General features: G+C 41.5%; 1 pseudogene; it reads right to left on the bottom strand.

The window, feature by feature from the left end:
* Nucleotides 1-516: 516 nt before the first annotated feature.
* LOC106581349 (N-acetylglucosamine-1-phosphodiester alpha-N-acetylglucosaminidase-like) lies at nt 517-20881 on the bottom strand (annotated as a pseudogene).

Consider the following 20881-nt stretch of genomic DNA (forward strand, 5'->3'; position numbering starts at 1 on the left):
GTACATGCTTATTTCTGCATTCAAAACCACTACTGCTGCTGCCCAAGACAATTTTGTCTGAACCAGAAGCACACTTGGCACCCAGACAACATTTAAACATGATTTCAACAGTTTATCTGAACAGTTACAAAAGTAGGTGCTTCACAGGGCTGGTGGAAACATGACTTCACAGAAAAAAAATTGTTTGGAAATCTTAAAAACAATCCCAGTGAACCCCGGTGCATTCACATTGAATCATTTGATAAAGTGGACTCCATAAATACAAGGTTCAGTGGGTTGGAGCGTTGGGGATTTCCTGGCTAGGGTTCAAAGTTCTTAACTTGTTTGTTCTCATGGCAACAAGTGGAGAAATCCATTCCATGTTTGTGGAACAGGATTGCAAGCAGCAGGGTGGCCGACAATAAAAGGACCAGAATCTCCTCTGTTTATGTCCCCTTATAATACCTATTCTTATAGGGACACATACATCCTAATTGGTAAACAAATGTTCTACTGTTGATATTAGACACAATCAAATGTTGGCATATTGTTTATTCTTTGTCACTTAGAAAAATCTAGAGTGGAGGAAAATAAAAGTAATTTAGTATAAAAAAGTACAAAGGGTGTTAGAGAAGTTATTTTCTTCCTCCTTTTACTTTATGCCTTTCTTTTCAGGCTGTTTTTCCTCTTTCTTTACATCCACTCTGGATAACGAGATGGTGAATGATGAGCCGGAGGGAAAATACAAATAGCCCTCTTTCAAATAGGGGATAGAGTGTGAAACATCCGAGGGCCTCGTCAGCTCTCCCTCCCTCTTTTGGATCCCTCTCTCTGCACTGCACTCCCTCCAGCTCTGACCTCTTTATGCTCTTCTCTATCCCTGGCTCCATCTCTTCCTCTCCTTCATTGATTGCAACCCATTTCCTATCTAAACCTTTCTTCCCGCATCTTTACAATATGTTAGAGAGCTTCTCCAGACAGTCCTAACAGGGTAGGCTCACTCCCACCCGTCCCCCATCACCCTCCCTCAGCATGGACACGACCACAGTTCATCCTGGGAGTCAGTCCTCCATCTCGAATACTGCTCTGTTGGGTTGCGACCCTTTCCCTCGGACCCCTGAACCGCACGCACCACCATTGATCTCTGTCAGAGAAACGTAGGAGTTGTCCACACGGCTGTGGTGGTGAGCCGCGGACCCCCGACATATCTTGATCAGGTGACCCACCAGGCTGGCCAACAGTAGAGAGGTCAACAGGCCAGTGACGATGAGCCAGCGCTGCCTGAGGAGAGAGAACAGGGGAGATGGGGAAATGGAAAACGGCGGGTGCTAAGCATTGGAAGTGGTGTATTTGCAGCGTGTAGAGCGCTTGGAAAATGTACATATCCAATCCAAATCCAACCCACTTTTATTACCATTATCAGAAGAGGATTCATTGATATGTTCCCCAAAAAGGAACATTTGTAGGACGATGAGTGAAAATGGGAGGAGGAATTCAAGAGTGATAAGGGAGAGAAAAATGATCAATGAATAAACCAACTTCAACCTCCCACTCCAATTGTGGAGAAAAACCCTCCACAGGGCACTTGGCAGAAACCACAGCAACTCAAAACAATCCCTCACTGGTGTATGAAAGGTAAGGGGTTAATAAATGCATATGGCCCCTGCACTGTTTCTCCATTCAAATATTAGAACATCAAACATAGCAGTGGACACGATGTTCGTCACACCATCAAGGCATAACATTACATATGATTAAATGACTATGAATTTCTGTCAGAGACAAGCTGTGAAAAATAGCAAGGTTGTGTTTTGCACAATGTTCATCTGCATTAATTTACAATAGGAGAGCGACGGAGGGAGCGTGGCTGTGCATGCGAGGAGGGCGGTTAGATTGATTTGTAGGTGGTTAACAGCAGGGAGGGGTTTCAGCTGATATGACCTTTGGCACTTACTCAGAGAGATAAGGCTTGGATTTGTGTATCTCCTCCTCTCTCCATGTTGCAAACATCTGATTTGCAAGACAATGGCCAGCTGTGGAAACAGTGTGAACAGCAATTACAGAAACCACTCTCCATGTCTAAAGTCTCATCCTCACACACACACACCACTATGATGCTCACATTATCATACCAACTATAGATGGTCACTTCAGCTTCCTTGTTTGAATGCACTAGCTGTGACTCTCTCAGCTTAAATGGAGGACAGAGAAAATGACTAAAATGCAAATAGGATGTTTAAACAATTTTTTTTTTTAAAGCCATCAAAGTACAAATGCGACAATTTGGTATATTCCTCAACACAGCCTCAAGCAAATACAAACCACTTTGGCCTGGCCTACACACACAATTTCAAAGTGAAATCATGCTTCTTGAAATTGTTACAAATTAAAAATGAAAAGCTGAAATGTCTTGAGTCAATAAGTATTTGACCCCTGTGTTATGGCAAGCTTAAATAAGTTCAGTAGTAAACATTTGCTTAACAAGTCACATAAGTTGCATGGACTCAATCTGTGCAATAAGTGTTTAACAGGATTGTTAAATGACTACCTCAACACATACAGATAATTGGTCCCTCAGTTGAGCAGTGAATTTCAAAAAACAGATTCACCCACAAAGACCAGAGAGGTTTTCCAATGCCTCGCAAAGGGCACCTATTGGTAGGTACACATCGAATATCCCGTTGAGCATGGTGACGTTATTAATTACACTTTGGATTGCGTATCAATACACCCAAGTCTACAAATATACAGGTGAGGAAGGAAACTAAGTTACCGGAGAGGAAAGAAACCACTAAGGAATTTCACCATGAGGTCAATGGTGACTTTAAAACAGTTAGAGTTGAATGGCTGTGATCAACCACATTGTATTTTTTTTTTAACACACACCTTGATTTAACTAGGCAAGTCAGTTAAGAACAAATTCTTATTTTCAATGACAAAACTACATTTGTTGTGGACCTGGGATTCCTAGAAGTGCCTTCTGATGAAGATAGTGGGTTAACTGCCTTGTTCAGGGGTAGAACGACAGATTTTTACCTTGTCGGCTCGGGGATTCGATCTTGCAACCTTTTGGTTACTAGTCCAACGCTCTAAGGACTGGGGGACTTTTTCAGGATAAAAAAAAAAAACAGAATGGAGCTTAGCACAGGCAAAACCCTGCTTTCCACCAGACAATTTTCTTTCTCAAATATACACTATTGGTCAAAAGTTTTAGAACACCTACTCATTCAAGGGTTTTGCTTTATCTTTATACATTGTAGAATAGTGAAGACATCAAAAGTATGAAGTAACACATACAGAATCATGTAGTAACCAAAAATAAGTGTTAAAACCTGTTGGGGATAGGGGGCAGTATTTGCACGGCCGGGTAAAAAACACGTACCCGATTTAATCTGGTTACTACTCCTGCCCAGTAACTAGAATATGCATATAATTAGTAGATTTGGATAGAAAACACTCTAAAGTTTCTAAAACTGTTTGAATGGTGTCCGAGTATAACAGAACTCATATGGCAGGCCAAAACCTGAGAAGATTCCATGCAGGAAGTGGAAATCTGATTTGTGGAATCACCTTCAACACTTTGCCTATGAAACACACCGTGAGTTAGGATTAATTTAGTACTTCCTAAGGCTTCCACTAGATGTCAACAGTCTTTACAAAGTGGTTTGAGTGTTCCCCTATAAAAACTGACCGAACGAGAGGCCTGGAAAGTTGGTCATAGGCAGATGGCCATGTCTACTATGACGCGCATGCGTGTGGGGACCCTTTCTTTCCGAAACGTTTTATAAGACAATGCAATCGTCCGCCTTGAATATTATTGAAGTTCTGATTGAAAAAGGCCCTAAAGACTTATGCTATACAACGTTTGACATGTTTGAACGAACGTAAATATTTTTTTTTTGCTCTTTCATGGCGACAAGTCCCGCGGGCTTCGGTACATTTTGAGTAGCCTACAGAATGCGCTAACAAGGAGCTATTGGGACAAATTATTAACTTTTTCGAACACAACTACATTTGTGGTGGACCTGGGATTCATGGAAGTGCCTTCTGATGAAGATAAAAGGTAAGGGAATATTTACAATAGTATATTTGATTTTAGATGACTCCAAGATGGCGCTAACATGTATCGCCTAGCCTATTTTTCTTAGTATAGCACCTCGTTTATTGCAAAGTGTGATTTCCCAGTAAAGTTATTTTGAAATCTGGCAATGCGGTTGCATTCACGAGATGTTAATCTATAATTCTTTGAATGACAATATTATAAATTTACCAATGTTTTCGAATAGTAATTTTGTAAATTGTAGCGCTGATTCACCTGCAGCATTTGAGGGAAAATATTTTCAGAATTTCACCGCCACTGTAAAATGCTGTTTTTGGATATAAATATGAACTTGATAGAACAATGCATGTATTGTCTAACATAATGTCCTAGGAGTGTCATCTGATGAAGATTGTCAAAGGTTAGTGCATCATTTTAGCTGGTTTTCTGCTTTTGGTGACGCCCGTCTTTGCATTGACAAAACATTACACACAGCTATTTTCAATGTACTGTCCTAACATAAGCTAACTTTATGCTTTCGCCGTAAAGCCCTTTTTGAAATCGACAACGTGGTTAGATTAAGGAGATGTTTATCTTTCAAAGGGTGTAAGATAGTTGATTGTTTGAGAAATGTTTATTATTTGATTTATTCTGGTTTTGAATTTCGCGCGTTTGTATCTTGTCAAGCAATCCTGTTAGCGGGATCCGAACGGGAAGGGGTATCCCCAACAGGTTTGAAATCAAAATATATTTTATATTTGAGATTCTTCAAAATAGCCACCCTTTGCCTTGACAGCTTTGCACGCTCTTGGCATTCTCTCAACCAGCTTCATGAGGTAGTGACCTGGAATGCATTTCAATTAACAGGTGTGCCTTGTTAATTTCATTTGTTGAATTGCTTTCCTTCTTAATGCATTTGAGCCAATCAGTTGTGTTGTGACAAGGGGGTATACAGTAGATGGTATTTTACCAAATAGGGCCAAGTCCATATTATGGCAAGAACAGCTCAAATAAGTGAAGAGAAACGACAGTCCCATCATTACTTTAAGACATGAAGGTCAGTCAATACGGAACATTTCAAGTGCAGTCGCAAAAACCATCAAGCGCCATGATGACTGGCTCTCATGAGGACCGCCACAGGAATGGAAGACCCAGAGTTACCTCTGCTGCAGAGGATACATTCATTAGAGCTACCAGCCTCAGATTGCAGTCCAAATAAATGCGTCAGAGTTCAACTAACAGACATCAACATCAAGTGTTCAAAGGAGACTTTGTGAATCAGGCGTTCATGGTCAAATTGCTGCAAAGAAACCACTACTAAAGCACACCAATAAGAAGAGAGACTTACTTGGGCCAAGAAACACGAGCAATGGACATTAGACTGGTGAAAATCTGTCCTTTGGTCTGGAGTCCAAATTGGAGATTTTAGGTTCCAACAGCCCTGTCTTTGTGAAACACGGTGTGGGTGAATGGATGATCTCCGCATGTGTATTTTACCACCGTAAAGCATGGGAGGAGGAGTTATGGTGTGGGGGTGCTTTGCTGGTGACACTGTCAGTGATTTATTTAGAATTCAAGGCACACTTAACCAGCATGGCTACCACAGCGATATGCCAGCCCATCTGGTTTGGGCTTAATGGGACTATCATTGGTTTTTCAACAGGACAATGACACAACACACCTCCAGGCGGTGTAAGGTTTATTTGACCAAGGAGAGTGATGAGTGCTGCATCAGATGACCTGGCCTCCACAATCCCCCAACCAAGTTGAGATAGTTGGGATGAGTTGGACCGCAGAGTGAAGCAAACAAGTACTCAGCATACGTGGGAACTCCTTCAAGACTATTGGAAAAACATTCCAGGTGAAGCTGGTTGAGAGAATGCCAAGAGTGTGCAAAGCTGTCAAGGCAAAGGGTGGCTATTTGAAGCATCTCAAATATATTTTGATTTGTGTGGCACTTGGTTACTACATGATTCCGTATGTGTTTTTTCGTAGTTAATGTCTTCACTATAAAAATAAAGAAAACCCCTTGAATGAGTAGGCGTTCTGAAACTTTTGACCAGTAGAGTGAGATATTTTTTCAATTTAACTAGGCAAGTCAGTTAAGAACAAATTCTTATTTACAATGACGCCTACCAGTGGGCCAATTACGCGCCACCCTATGGGACTCCCAATCACGACCGAATGTGATACACCCTTGATTCGAACCAGGGACTGTAGTGACACCTCTTGCACTGAGACGCAGTGTCTTAGACCGCAGCGCCACTCGGAAGATGAATTCTCCTTTCAACAGGACAATAACCTAAAACAAAATGGCAATTCTACACAGGAGTTGCTTATGAAGAAGACCGTGAATGTTTCTGAGGGTCTGACTTACAGTTTTCACTTAAATCTATGGCAAGACCTGAAAATTGTCATCTAGCAATGAACAACCAATTTGACAGAGTTTGAAGAATTTTGAAATTAAAATGGCAAATGTTGTACAATCCAGGTGTGGAAAGTTGACTAAGATGCTTCTACAAAGTATTGACTCACAGGTGTGAATACTTATGTAAATGAAATATTTCTGTATTTAAGAAACTTTTGCAAAAATGTCTAAAAACAAGTTCACTTTGCCATTATGGGGGATTGTGTGTAGATGGGTGACCCAAAAAACATATTCAATCCTGTTTGAAGTCAGGCTATAACAACAAAATATGGAATAAGTTAGGGGTATGAATACTTTCTGAAGACACTGTACATTTACATACTAGTGTAAACAAGGAACATTGCAAACAAGCTATTAAGAAATTAAACCTTACATATACATATGTAGAGGACTGAGGATTTTTTAGGGTTACTCTAGTTTGTGACATACATCCCAACATGACCAGACTAAGCTCCCCACCTCTCTTTTACAGGGGTCTAAATGTTTTAAACTCCTGCACGTGTGCTGTGAGTGGCAGCCAGGCAGTCAGTAGATGGTGAGGGCCAGTCAGCTCATCATCCTGATAAGGAGCACAGTGCTGGGCTACATTGAGACTGAAAGGGGCGATCAACCTTGGAGGACATGGGATGAAGGACTGCAGGAGGGGGTGAGTTATAACACACAAGAAAGAGAGGGAATGAGTCAGTGTAGTGTTGCATTGATATGTTCCAACCCCCACACATAAAAACGCCACCAACATAGAACTAGAGTAAATAGCAGAGATAGTGTGATCCACTATCTCTGTGTGATGCAATGAGATAAACAATGTGGTGTGCTGAGGAGTGAGATTCCAGTCTGCACGGGCCTGTCAGAGTTTAGGAGAGCTCATGAACACATCCCTGCTATGCCCTACATATGACACAACCAGCAGAGTAAGGGAGGGGGAGACGAACAGCGAGTGATTCCAAACCTTCCATAACCAAGCCATCACCTACAGAGAAATAAACATGGAGTCCCCTAAGCAAGCTGGTCCAACACAATCAGACCCAACCACATGAGAACAAAAATAATTTCCAATGTGTCAAGTAATTAAAAAAAAGTATTAAAATTTTTTTTTTTTTAAGGAGAAAAAAGTGCAAACTAGAATGCTATTTGGCTCTAAACAGAGTACTACACAGTGGCAGAATACCTGACCACTGTGACTGACCCAAACTGAAGGAAAGCTTTGACTATGTGAGCATAGCCTTGCTACTGAGAAAGACCGCTGTAGACAGACCTGGCTCTCAAGAGAAGAGGCTATGGGCACACTTTCCACAAAATGAGGTGGAAACTGAGCTGCACTTCCTAACCTCCTGCCAAATGTATGACCATTGACACATTTCCCTCAGATTACACAGACAAACCAAAAATGTGAAAACAAATCCAATTTTGATAAACTCTCAAATCTATTGGGTGAAATACCAGTGTGCCATCACAGCAGCAAGATGTGTGACCTGTTGCCACAAGAAAAGGGCAACCAGTGAAGAACACCATTGTAAATACAACCCTTATTTATTTTCCCTTTTGAACTTCACCAAATTTGCACATCGTTACAACTGTATGTTGCCATATGACATTTGAAATGTCTATTCCTTTGGAACTTTTGAGAGTGTAATGTTTAGTGTTTATTTTTGATGAGCTATTTCACTTTCTTTGGCAATGTTAACATATGTTCCCCATGCCAATAAAGCCCTTTGAATTGAGAAAGCAAGGCCAACAAGTAAGGAACAAGGAGGGAGGTAAAATGACACAGGAACAAAAGAGGGGAAGAGATGAAATTAGGTAATACATGGAAGGGAAATGAGTCTGGGTGTGCTGGGACAGTTGAGATCATCTCAGAGATAAACCTTCCTGATTTGTACTACAATGAGAACACAGAACACTAGACACACAGCACAACTACATTGGTCGATCAAGACTAGACAAAGGTGGCCTAGAGTAAAAGTCAATTTATGTTTGATCCGAAAATGTGGTCGGAGACTCCGTATGGAGGGTGTGACGCAATTACGGCGCCTCCGGAGGCACGCAGAGGCCACGCACCTGACAAATGTAACAATGTGGAGGGCTCTGTATAGCTCCACATTATGATTGGTTGACGGTTGATGGGAGTGGTACATCCTGTCTAAGCACAAACTCACCGCGAAGTGGAAGTAGTATGAATGCCCTGACTTCTGCAGAGGCCGTATCACCGTAAATACTGCATGGCCAACGCAGACTTCAGATTGATCACGAAGCGCCCAGATGCGCTTCTCTCCAGAATGCGCTCTTCCGCCAATTTGTGCACATTCATTGTTTCATACAGGGGCGAAAATCTGATATCAACTTTGGAGGGGACAATTACATTACATTTTCTCAAGAGCAATTCCTGAGGGGGACACCAAAATTAGTGCTGTAACACATAGCCTACGTTTCATATGGTAAATGTATATTGAGGAACCAAAGAAATAAGGTGTTTGCCGTACTCCTAACTACCGGTACCCAAAACTACACAACTAATCACAACAGCAATACCATTGCCTTTAACAAATCTTAGTTCAGTCACCAGTTTAAGTTGAGAGTGGGGGTATCCATGGCATTTTCCAATTATGTTCCTATTTTACAAGTCAAAAAAATGGAGAACCTTTCATAATGTTGCCAAACAAAGACTCAACAAACGTACCTGAGACTCCCTGTCTCTGCCAGTCTGTCCCTGCATATCTGTCCCCAACTCTGCTGTCTGTGTGCCATCTGTTGCCTGCTCTGCCTAATGACATCATTGTGAAACATTTCCATTAGAATTTCATTTCTTTCTTATGAACATTTTATCAACTAGTCTTTGAGATATTAGGCTACTAGGGTTCTTACTTTGCGTTTTGGTGTACTGAAAAATACTCTGTCCGTCTTTTTTCTGCCATTTTTCTACCTGTTGGCTACACACACACAGTATGTAGATTATTTACAGTAGGAGATGGGCTTCTATCATCTTATCTTCTATCATTCTATATGGGCTTCGATCTAAAAGGGAGCTAGCAAATGTGAAATGGATTGCAGTGACAAGAGTTGACAGCTGTATGAGTTCACCATTTACACAACATATGCTGCAACCTTTTGTAATTTTAATCGTTTGTTTCATATTGGCTGGCTTCCAACAATAGCTGAATTTGCAAAGCTAGCGAGCACCAATTCAGTGGTGTTTGCTATAATCTTTGCTACCCGGGTTAAATAAAGGTGAAATAAAATATATAAATAAAAGTTCCCTTACGACAATTTAGCTTTTGCAACGAGACCATTAAATATATTTAAAACAATGGTAGAAGAGAGTGTAGTTCTGTTCAGTTTATCGCTAACCTTATCACAGGGACTTTGAAGCACTAACTTACATGCATGCTGATCTTGGAATAAATTGACGATAGCAAAGATTCCATCTTTGACGACGCCACAAATGGAATAGGTTCTAGCTAGCTTAATAGTTAATATTTGCGCGCTAGCTCTGCATATTCAGCTAGTGTGTGTGCGCGATTGACTGGATTAACCTCACGTCAGTTATGTGCATTGAGTGCCTTTCAGACAATAGATACGACCTCTACGTTACCTTGCAAGTTAAGGAACTGGCAGTGGATCAAACCATTGTGAGGCAAAGGGTGGGGGGGGGGGGGTCGCAATCTTTTGAAACTTAAAAACGAGCTATTAACCTCTTAGGGCTAGGGGGCAGTATTTACACCGCCGGATAAAAAACTTACCCGATTTAATCTGGTTACTACTCCTACCCAGTAACTAGAATATGCATATACTTATTAGATATGGATAGAAAACACCCTAAAGTTTCTAAAACTGTTTGAATGGTGTCTGTGAGTATAACAGAACTCATATGGCAGGCAAAAACCTGAGAGATTCCTTTACAGGAAGTGGCCTGTCTGACCATTTATTGGCTTTCTTTGACATCTCTTTCCAAAACAAAGGATCTCTGCGGTAACGTGACACTTCCCACGGCTCCCATAGGCTCTCAGAGCCCGGGAAAAAGCTGAATGTCGTCATTCCAGCCCCAGGCTGAAACACATTATCGCCTTTCTCAAGTGGCCGATCAGGGGACAGTGGGCTTAGGCGCGTGCCTTGGTCGCCCCCGTCTTTCTTTTTTTCCCTCTATTTACCGAAACGCAGATTCCCGGGCGGAATATTATCGCTTTTTTACGAGATAAATTGCATAAAAATTGATTTTAAACAGCGGTTGACATGCTTCGAAGTACGGTAATGGAATATTTACAATTTTTTTGTCACGAAATGCGCCATGCTCGTAACCCTGATTTACCATTTCGGATAGTGTCTAGAACGCACGAACAAAACGCCGCTGTTTGGATATAACGATGGATTATTTGGGACCAAACCAACATTTGTTATTGAAGTAGAAGTCCTGGGAGTGCATTCTGACGAAGAACACCAAAGGTAATAACATTTTTGTTATAGTAAATCTGATTTTGGTGAAGGCTAAACTTGCTGGGTGTCTAAATAGCTAGCCCGTGATGGCTGGGCTATGTACTTAGAATATTGCAAAATGTGCTTTCACCAAAAAAGCTATTTTAAAAATCGGACATATCGAGTGTATAGAGGAGTTCTGTATCTATAATTCTTAAAATAATTGTTATGCTTTTTGTGAACGTTTATCGTGAGTAATTTAGTAAATTGTTAGCAAATTCCCCGGAAGTTTGCTAGTTCTGAACGTCACATGCTAATGTAAAAAGCTGTTTTTTGATATAAATATGAACTTGATTGAACAAAACATGCATGTATTGTATAACATAATGTCCTGGGTGTGTCATCTGATGAAGATCATCAAAAGGTTAGTGCTGCATTTAGCTGTCTTCTGGGTTTTTGTGACATTATATGCTAGCTTGAAAAATGGGTGTCTGATTATTTCTGGCTTGGTACTCTGCTGACATAATCTAATGTTTTGCTTTCGTTGTAAAGCCTTTTTGAAATCGGACAGTGTGGTTAGATTAACGAGAGTCTTGTCTTTAAATAGCTGTAAAATAGTCATATGTTTGAGAAATTGAAGTAATAGCATTTCTAAGGTATTTGAAAATCGCGCCACAGGATTCAACTGGCTGTTACGTAGGTGGGACGATTTGGTGCCACCTAGCCCAGAGAGGTTAAGTGTCTATAATCAGCACAATTGCTTTCATTGCGTATTATTAATATTATTTAAATTACATAGTTATGTTTCAGTGATATATTGGGGGGGACAAATCATATTTTTCCCAGGATGGGGGGGGGGGGTCGTGTCCCCCCCGTCCCCCCGGGATTTCCGCCCCTGGTTTCATAACTTCATTGTGTGAATTGTTTTGTTTGATTGTTAGTGTATATCAATTTCCCATTACACAGATCACCATTAGAACATTTGCCATTAATTCCTAATCTACAATGTTTGTTCAGCTACGGTAATTTCTGTTAATGCATTCAATATATTATTCCTTTTAGCGTTCTCATTGTCGGAGCGGACACATTGTTTGCAGAGCTCACAACCTATGCAACACTTGTGAGGAACAAGTTTTGGTTAATTTAAACCCATTTATGAGTTTTGTCAATTAAATGTAGTCACTGTCTTTTGTTTGGAGCGCTCCTGTCAATGTTGAGTAAGGACGCGCACCTGATTACGCTTAGTAGACCTATAGTCTACCTGGCCCGCGGACAACTTTAAGCATATAAAATGTGCCCATTTGGGGATCTGATAGTATTTCTGATTGGCTTAACCACTACTAATGAGCTGTGGAGCTTCTCAAAGTAATGTTTTCACCTCAAACAGCAAGCAAACAAAGTCTTCTTACATCCATTGAGATGTAGTTCCTCAATGTATTTGAAATCTTTCCAGCTTTCTCCCTTCTGAATACCACTCAGTGTGAATGGAAAAATGTAATGCTCTGATCCAGTGGAAACGTCATTGAACAGGCCTACCCAATTACTTCTCATCAGTGGGTCCTGGTCTCATTCTGGGTGCTGATACTGTTAATATTTAGGTGCAGAAGCTCCACAATACTTTTGAGCTGATATTCTATAAGAGGAACAGGAGCTCAAGCAGCTGGAAATTTGAGGTGTTGGTACTCAGCTCCAGTTAGCACCATCCCAAGTCAAGCACTGCTTCTTATCACTTGCGCAAATAGCCTCGAGCTGTGTCTGTCCCGAGCTCACTGGAGCAGGAATCTGAGGGCCCAGAATATTTTATACAATGTTGCAAGTTTGCTAGAGCAAGCTTCAGACCAGACCCACATTAATACAATGTTTCAAGTTCACTGCAGACAGGCCATGCATAGCCAATATGATTTATAGGATATTTTCTACCAGCAGGCTGCAATGTTTTTATTTGTTGGCTTTATGTAGGCTATTTTTACATAGTTGACCAATGGCAATAGAAGTTAAAGGTTTGTATCATTTTAATTTAGATATAATTTTGATTAACCACATGACAATGGTTGAGATATGAACACGTTATTATAAATGTGCATATGAAAACCATAACTGGCACACAGATCGGTAGATACGGTAAGATAAATTGGCATTCCACATGAGAAAGGTTGCCGACTCCTCGTGTAGCCCATTACCGGCAACTTCAGGAGAGTAATGGCAGAATCTGAAAAAGCCATCAGGAGAGGGATCAGGTTAAGGTTTTTTCCTCTGGTTTTCTAGATCTCTGGCTCCCTCAAGAGTCATTTGTGTCTTATTTAATCAAAAAGTGAGCTTAAAGTGTCAGACAAGCTCAATACATACAGTTGATTGGATCAAAATACATAGGATGTGTCTATATGGAAAAATATGTTTAAAAATGTCTAACCAATCGATTGGTCGAAAGAACAGACGACTTCGGTCAAACAATATTTTTGTTGTTCTGGTTGTTGGGGACAGCCATAGACTACATACAGCCAACTGAAACATATCCTGAAAGTCAGTACCATGTAATGATGGGGAACCAATAAAACAGACAACTCATATTTGGGAGAAAACCTATGCTACCAGGCTTTGAATGAAGTGGTCCACATACTGTACAAGACATTTTACAGGATGACAACTATGAAACTATTAGTACTCATTAGAGACTGAGGTGCAGACATCATGAAGAGGCTTGTAACCTCTTTATGCAGTATGTTGTGATCCGTTTAGTTACTGCAACTACTAGAGCTCTGAGCAGGCGGGGGAGTTACAGGTGGTTCCATACCTCTGTATGCTCTGGTTCTTCTCTCCCTGGAACAGGGCGTTGCAGCTTCCTGTGACCGGGTCACATGGGCACATGTCCTGGCACTGGCACTCCTTCCCACAGTTCAGCCCGTACAAACCCAGGGGACAATGAGGGGAATACAGGAAGGGATGTAAGAGACACCAAGGAAACAGAATGAGATGTCACTGGAAAATACAATAAAGCTTTAAAGTTAAGAAACTTGCTTCCTGAAAACCACTGCTCTAGCGCGCAACATCAGGAGTTAGTACCAATGTTTTGGTTTCCTAGACCTTCTTAGGGATTTGAAGATACTGTTCACAATATGTAATTGTCACATACAAGCTAGTCCATAATACATGGAAACTACAGCATTGCTGTACATGAAGAGTGAAAAGGCTCTGACAGACAATACGACTTCAACAATAGCTTCATTTAATCTCCAAAGCAAAAAGTATTCAGTCCAGGATTTGGGCATCAGATGACCAAGGAAGTGATGTAACGAAGGCTTAGGATATTAGGGCTAATGCGTTCCAGTTGTTCATTCAGAGATTTGGAGCGAGACTATTGGCAGAACTTGTACAGAGAGGGAATGTTCTAGCCAGACCACTGGGAAAGCTTTGGTTGATCACTGTCATCCTTGTGAGACTGGGAATAAGGCATAACATTGGAAGTGCTCCAAGGTGCTATTATTGAAACAGGTGAGGGAATGTCGGGGAATGGGAAAGAGAAATTAGAGATTGAGAGGGGATTACGAATTTGCTTTGGAGGATCGTAAAAGGTTAGGTGTACACCAATCAAGCAGGGTTACACACTTATCCTGCCACACTACTAGCAGTACACACACCCATGTATAAACACACCTTGTTCACAGGAGTCGTCATGGAAACCAATGGGGCAGCTGCAGCCACTGTGAACATGGTCACACGAGCGCCCGTTAGCACAGGTGCATGTCTGGTTGCAGCCGTCACCATAGAAACCCAAATCACACACTTAGAGATAAAATAAGTTAAGACACTAGTAAGCTGTTATCAGTGGACGGTCAGATACTGTAGATTTTGGAGGGAGTATTACAGGATATGAGGACATGACCTCACTGTATACAGTGTTTAGTTAGGATACAGGTTTGGTCAGGAAAGTAAGGAGTGTATTATAGGACCATGGGGTTGGGAGAGGGTGCAGTGAGTGAAAGAAAATATGAGGGCTAGGAGGTGTTAAAGTACTGCCCTGGAATGTGGAAGTTATAACTACCAACCCTAATTGCCAAAGCTCGACAGAGCACATTCTTCACAAATCATAGGGTCCTGGGGACAAGCAACATGTTTCACACCAGGAGAAATTACAGACTTGTTGTGTAAACAAACCAAGCCAGAGAGAGAGAGAGAAAGGCTGATTACCTTGGCTGCAGTTCTCCCCTCTCCATCCAGCATCACACACACACAGCCATCTGCACCAGAAGAGAGATGAGATGCGAACGAACAGATAAAGAAAGAGGCAAGAAGAGGTGTTTCATTGTGACCTCAGAGCTTGTTCAGAACTCAAGAGAGAACAACTGTACCCACTCCTCACTCACCCTGTGTACAGACACCGTGGGCGCCGCAGGCGGGCGGTTGGCACACCAAGGTGTCACAGCCAATCTCACTCCAGCCCTCCTGGCATTGGCAGTGCCAATCGATGCACGTCCGTGCCTGCTACAGTGCTCAGGCTGGCACTGGGGCTGGTGGACACACACGACGGTGGAGACCCGCCGAGGGCAGCGCCACATGGGGTCTGAGACACTGAAGGAGGGAATAGATAGACGAGATGGGGAGCGTGGAGACAAAGAAAGCAGGTGAGAGAATGAATATCATGAATAGAATTTGCAGTGTGTCAAACAGCAACAACATTTGACTAAAATAAAAGCCACAAAAAGCAGCTACATAAACCTTGTAATGTTATTGCAATGAACATGTGACATAAGCTTTCTGTTTGGCTTACCAGCGGTCCGAGGGGTAGCTGGCCAATGAGCCGTTTGCCACGTAAGTGGAGGAACCACCCCCATCCAGGTTGATGGCATTGACCCCCTGACCTTTCAGAAAATCTGCCACCTCCCAAAGATTCATGCTAGAGAGAGGAGAGAACAGTTGGTACAACACCACTAGTAGTACAGTACCATAAGGCCATATAGGAGAAAGGTGCATGCATTTAATGCAAAACAAATCCATAAGGATTTCTGAAGCAACGTCGATTGTGTGAAAAATAAGGTCAATTCATTGGAGAAGGTCAGTGGTTGGTCTGATATGCACCGAGAGACTGTGCTGACTAGATACGATTTATTGACTTTATATGGCCTGATATTGAGTGGAGAGGCCATGGACATGAACAGACATGTCACCGTGTGGTCTTTTCAAAGCCATTTCTTTAACAAACTCATGAATCTCTAGGTCAATGAGGTCATTTGTTCATTGCACCGGTGCAGAGAAAGCCAGATCAATAGAATTGATCAGAGCCTTATTACTTAGCCCCATCTCCTTTCATATGCCTAAATGGCCCAATTCTGCCTCCTATCAAACCGGCATTGTCCAACCTGCATTGTTTCACTTTGACCACCCATTTTCTCTCCCTCCCACTGTACTCCCTTTGTCTCCCACAATAGTCTTTCCACTTCTTCTCCCTCAACCAGTTACACCGGTATTATTTTCCACCCTTTATATATTTTTTCTTCCCCCCCTCTAGCTCCTCATCTCTTTTCCATTTTTACCCTCTGCAGTCCGTCTGTGGAACAGGATCAGTTTCCCCTCATCGTGACCAACCGCTGTCCTGACCAACACCACGTCCACAAAATGGCGGAATGTCCCTGCGGAATCAAATGCATGAAAACGTAATTGAAGCATACTGGTTGAATTTGATAGAATACATCAGTTGTTTTTACTTAGCCAGAACGGGAAAACAGTGTTTCACCATACGCATTTGTGAATGGTGCCTTATGTAATTTCTCTTCATATTTCTAAATGTATTTTTTATTGAGTATTATGACAACTCTGTTTTAAATGGCAATGTTATATGAGTGATGTGAAGCCAAAAACAGATTTCTACATCAAGTCTAGGACAAAGTTACCGCTAAGTGCTGACATAAGGCCAGTCCTGCTTTTTACTTCCCAATCTAATGGTTGAGTAAGCCGATGCTAGATCTGCACTTAATGGGAGACTTTACCTAAAGTAATATTAAGAGATGTCAATACTAACTATACATCTCTATCTCAAGAAAGGAATAACCAACTGTGGAACAATGTGCTCATGAGAGCACATACTTCGATACTCATGTTAAAAAGGATACATTCAGCAATCTAGTGAGATAAAACATGTCTGAGGCAGCCAAAAGCTTATGTGCATCCTAAATATCTGTACACATCAGTATTTTCACCTGGCTAGCTTTGTTGGCTTCCACAAGAAATGTTTGTACTTCAGTTTGTGACAGTTAAATATCTTAGTGTTGACAGCTCTCAGGCTCTGGTCTTTGAAAAATCTATAGGGGGGGGGGAATGAGATGTGGGGGCACATTGGACACATTGAATGCTTTGGTGAGTCTGCCCATACAATATTACATCAGGCACGCCACAACAACCAAGCAGCCGTCTGTTCCAGGTGGCTGGTTTTATTGGTTTAGGGACCAGTGCTTTTTTCACTGCTCTTATTTTTCCCATCAAACATGCATGAACGTAAACACCCTTATCTGGGAAACAGGAACATTCCAAGGTAGAGCCATTACTCTACACGGAATGACTGACAGGTCAACACAACACTTCTCCAGGGAACAGGGAGTACCGTTCTAATCTAATTGGTTATGTTCCAAAGTAGACGTCATATTACGCGATAGGGTTATTGTGGCGTGTGCGTTTGTTGTTTTCATTGGGTGGCTTCATTTGGGCATCGAGGTTTGGCTAGTACAAGTTCATTAAAGTTTCATACGGAGAAACAAAGAAGCATTGCTGTTATGGAGATAAGACTTGCGTTAATTTAGAATGAGTAAATCTTAGAATGTAATAATGGCCTTTGTGTTTGAGCAAATAAACATAAGAACTTCATATTTTATGATAACAGGATCAGTGTTCCACAACCTCAACTACAAGCCTTGACAGCATTTGTCTAGAAAAAGTCATGAAGTGCAAATTTATGTTAGAAATTATACACATTACAACCACAAATGGAGCTCAAATTGAGTACAGAGAGAGAGATTGAGAAGGAAATTTTACGAGACCGGCAGCTCTTACCAAAAAAACAGTGTACCGTCCCTCCTGATGCCAAACTGGGCATTCTGCACCCCTCCGCTGTCCCTCACTTGCACCCTGTCACTGACTACATTCCCCAAACACTCCCCAGTCCTAGTACCAAAGAACCTTCCATTCTGGGCATAGAGACAGCTGCCGGCTCTAGCCGTTTCCTCCACCGCCTCCCGCTGGTTCATCCCACACCCCCCGGCCCTCCAGGCTCCAGCACAGACACCGTCCTCAGTGGGTCGTGGACCACTATAATGTGACCTGTGGCAGGGAGGAAATAATTTCTTATATATACACACACACACAAAATAATTAAACAGAATTTCACTTGACAAAAGCCTAATATTGTAAGGGTATGGTGTTTAAAACTGTTGAATAGCTATGGAAACCAAAAAAATACCACATTTTTCCATTAAGAATTAAAATGGGGCAATTTTAGGGGTATTTTCAAAATTAATATTCCCTCCACTGACCTGTGACCCATCGGGTTGTGCCAGGGACGTCAGAGACGAAGACTTTGGATTCAGCCACGGGTACCCCAGTGTGGTTGCTGGCGGGCCAGGTCTGGTGGGCGACGTTGCCATGGACAACGGGCTGGCAGTCTCAGACATGACGGTGGGAGTGTGAGGGTCCAAGGCTATGGCCGTAGGGGTACGGAGATAGGTCATCGTCCAATGAGGGACTGGAGAACAAATACCCAGTTGTTTCACTTTATTTACTCATGATACACTTATCCTGAGCCCTGAATTCATATTGCATTAAACTTTAAGCAAAATAGACAAACTGCATTCAAAGAAATCAAGATCTGCAGCAAAACTGTTTAGAACTTTTTTCTTTAAAGTAAAAGCACCTGTCACACATTTGAGTTATGTCCAAAAACACTTTAATCTCACAAACAATTGACATATTATCAGTGGGTCAATGTGTCCATAGATTAGCAGTCATGTGATGAAAAAATAAGAAAAAGCCTTGGGGCACTTCAGACCAAGTTCTTTGCTATCCGGGATCCTTGGTAAGTCTCAACTCTTATGTCACCCCATTGAATTTGAAATGGTTAAGGGTTAATAAAGACACACTATGCAGAAATCGCACCTGATTTCAGTTTAAGTAATAAAACAAGCAAGTATAGTGTAGAGAATCGTTGTACCATTTAAACCACTGAAATATATTTTCCATAACCAAATATATTGTATTTTTTGCCGTTTGAAGCTTGGTGTACAAAACTGAAAGTAAAAGACGTAGAAATTAAAAAAAACTTTAAAACGGAAAGGATATAAATACGGCACATAGACCACATCTCCTGCTTCGTAGACTTGCTTTTCAATGAGAATGGGTCTTCTATGCCATTAGACAACATATGGCAGCATATGCTACTTGATGAGATGAGAGAAACGCTGGAGATGTTGTAGTAACAAAGTAAAGACAGGGTCTGTAAAACCAGACAAACTTGAGTTGAGAATTGATTACTAGGATTTGATTTACATTATTTGAGATACAAGCACAGCACTATCCAACACTGCTCTCTAGTGTTGATGAAATGCAACTGCCGGAACCTTCAAGATGAGTTGCGCTCAAATGCAGAGGAGAAACATCTCTGCCTCAATGAAATTACATGTGTACTTTAGATAGAATTTTGTAAAGAATAGGGGATGAGTTATTTCATGCATAAAAACGCTCATATTTCACATTAGCAATGATAAGTACAATGTACAGTTGAAGTTGGAAGTTTACAAACACCTTAACCAAATACATTTAAACTCAGTTTCACAACTCCTGACATTTAATCCAAGTAAAAATTCCCTGTCTTAGGTCAGTTAGGATCACCACTTTATTTTAAGAATGTGAAATGTCAGAATAACAGTAGGGAGAATGATTTATTTCAGCTTTTATTTCTTTCATCACATTCCCAGTGGGTCAGAAGTTTACATGCACTCAATTAGTATTTGGTAGCATTGCCTTTAAATTGTTTAACTTGGGTCAAACGTTTTAGGTAGCCTTCCACAACCTTCCCACAATAAGTTGAGTGAATTTTGGCCCATTCCTCTTGACAGAGCTGGTGTAACTGAGTCAGGTTTGTCGGCCTCCTTGCTCGTACACGCTTTTACAGTTCTGCCCACAAATTCTCTATAGGATTGAGGTCAGGGCTTTGTGATGGCCATTCCAATACCTTGACTTTGTCCTTAAGCCATTTTGCCACAACTTTGGAAGTATACTTGGGGTCATTGTTCATTTGGAAGGCCCATTTGGGACAAAGCTTTCACTTCCTGACTGATGTCTTGAGATGCTGCTTCAATATTCCACATACTTTTCCTACCTCATGATGCCATCTACTTTGTGAAGTGCACCAGTCCCTCCTGCAGCAAAGCACCCCCACACCATGATTCTGCCACCCCCGTGCTTCACGGTTGGGATGGTGTTCTTTGGCTTGCAAGCCTCCCCCCTTTTCCGCCAAACATAATGATGGTCATTATTATGGTCAAACGGTTCTATTTTTGTTTCATCAGACCAGAGGACATTTCTCCAAAAAGTACAATCTTTGTCCCCTGCCTCCTTGAGACAGCAGCACAAGCAACCTAGCTAGCGCTTGTTAACTTCTGAGTCTGATTGTGAAAGTTTTGCTACCGAGCTAGAAACGACGGCCCTTACCCAATATTGTTGCACTCCGACAGCGTAATACCAAGCCATATCAGGACCAATGCAAAGTGACAATTAACTGAAAATGTTGCCATATGATCGCATCGACATTGAAAGTGTGCTACAGCCTCACTCTACTTTTAAGCTCCCATAATCATCGCGAGGGAAGTCATATGACCCTTATATATGACGTTGTCCAAGACAAGCGCACATAATGTTCTGTTTACTTTGCCTGCTGCAAAGGTCTACTATAAATGACACTCTGAAATACACAGTTGTAGCTGCTACATATTGTTCGCTAAATTACCAATAATTATCTTCCTTGAGATAAATACTTTACCTAAAACGAG

Source organism: Salmo salar, chromosome ssa02, assembly GCF_905237065.1.
Source record: "Salmo salar chromosome ssa02, Ssal_v3.1, whole genome shotgun sequence".
NCBI classification, from domain to species: Eukaryota; Metazoa; Chordata; class Actinopteri; order Salmoniformes; family Salmonidae; genus Salmo; species Salmo salar.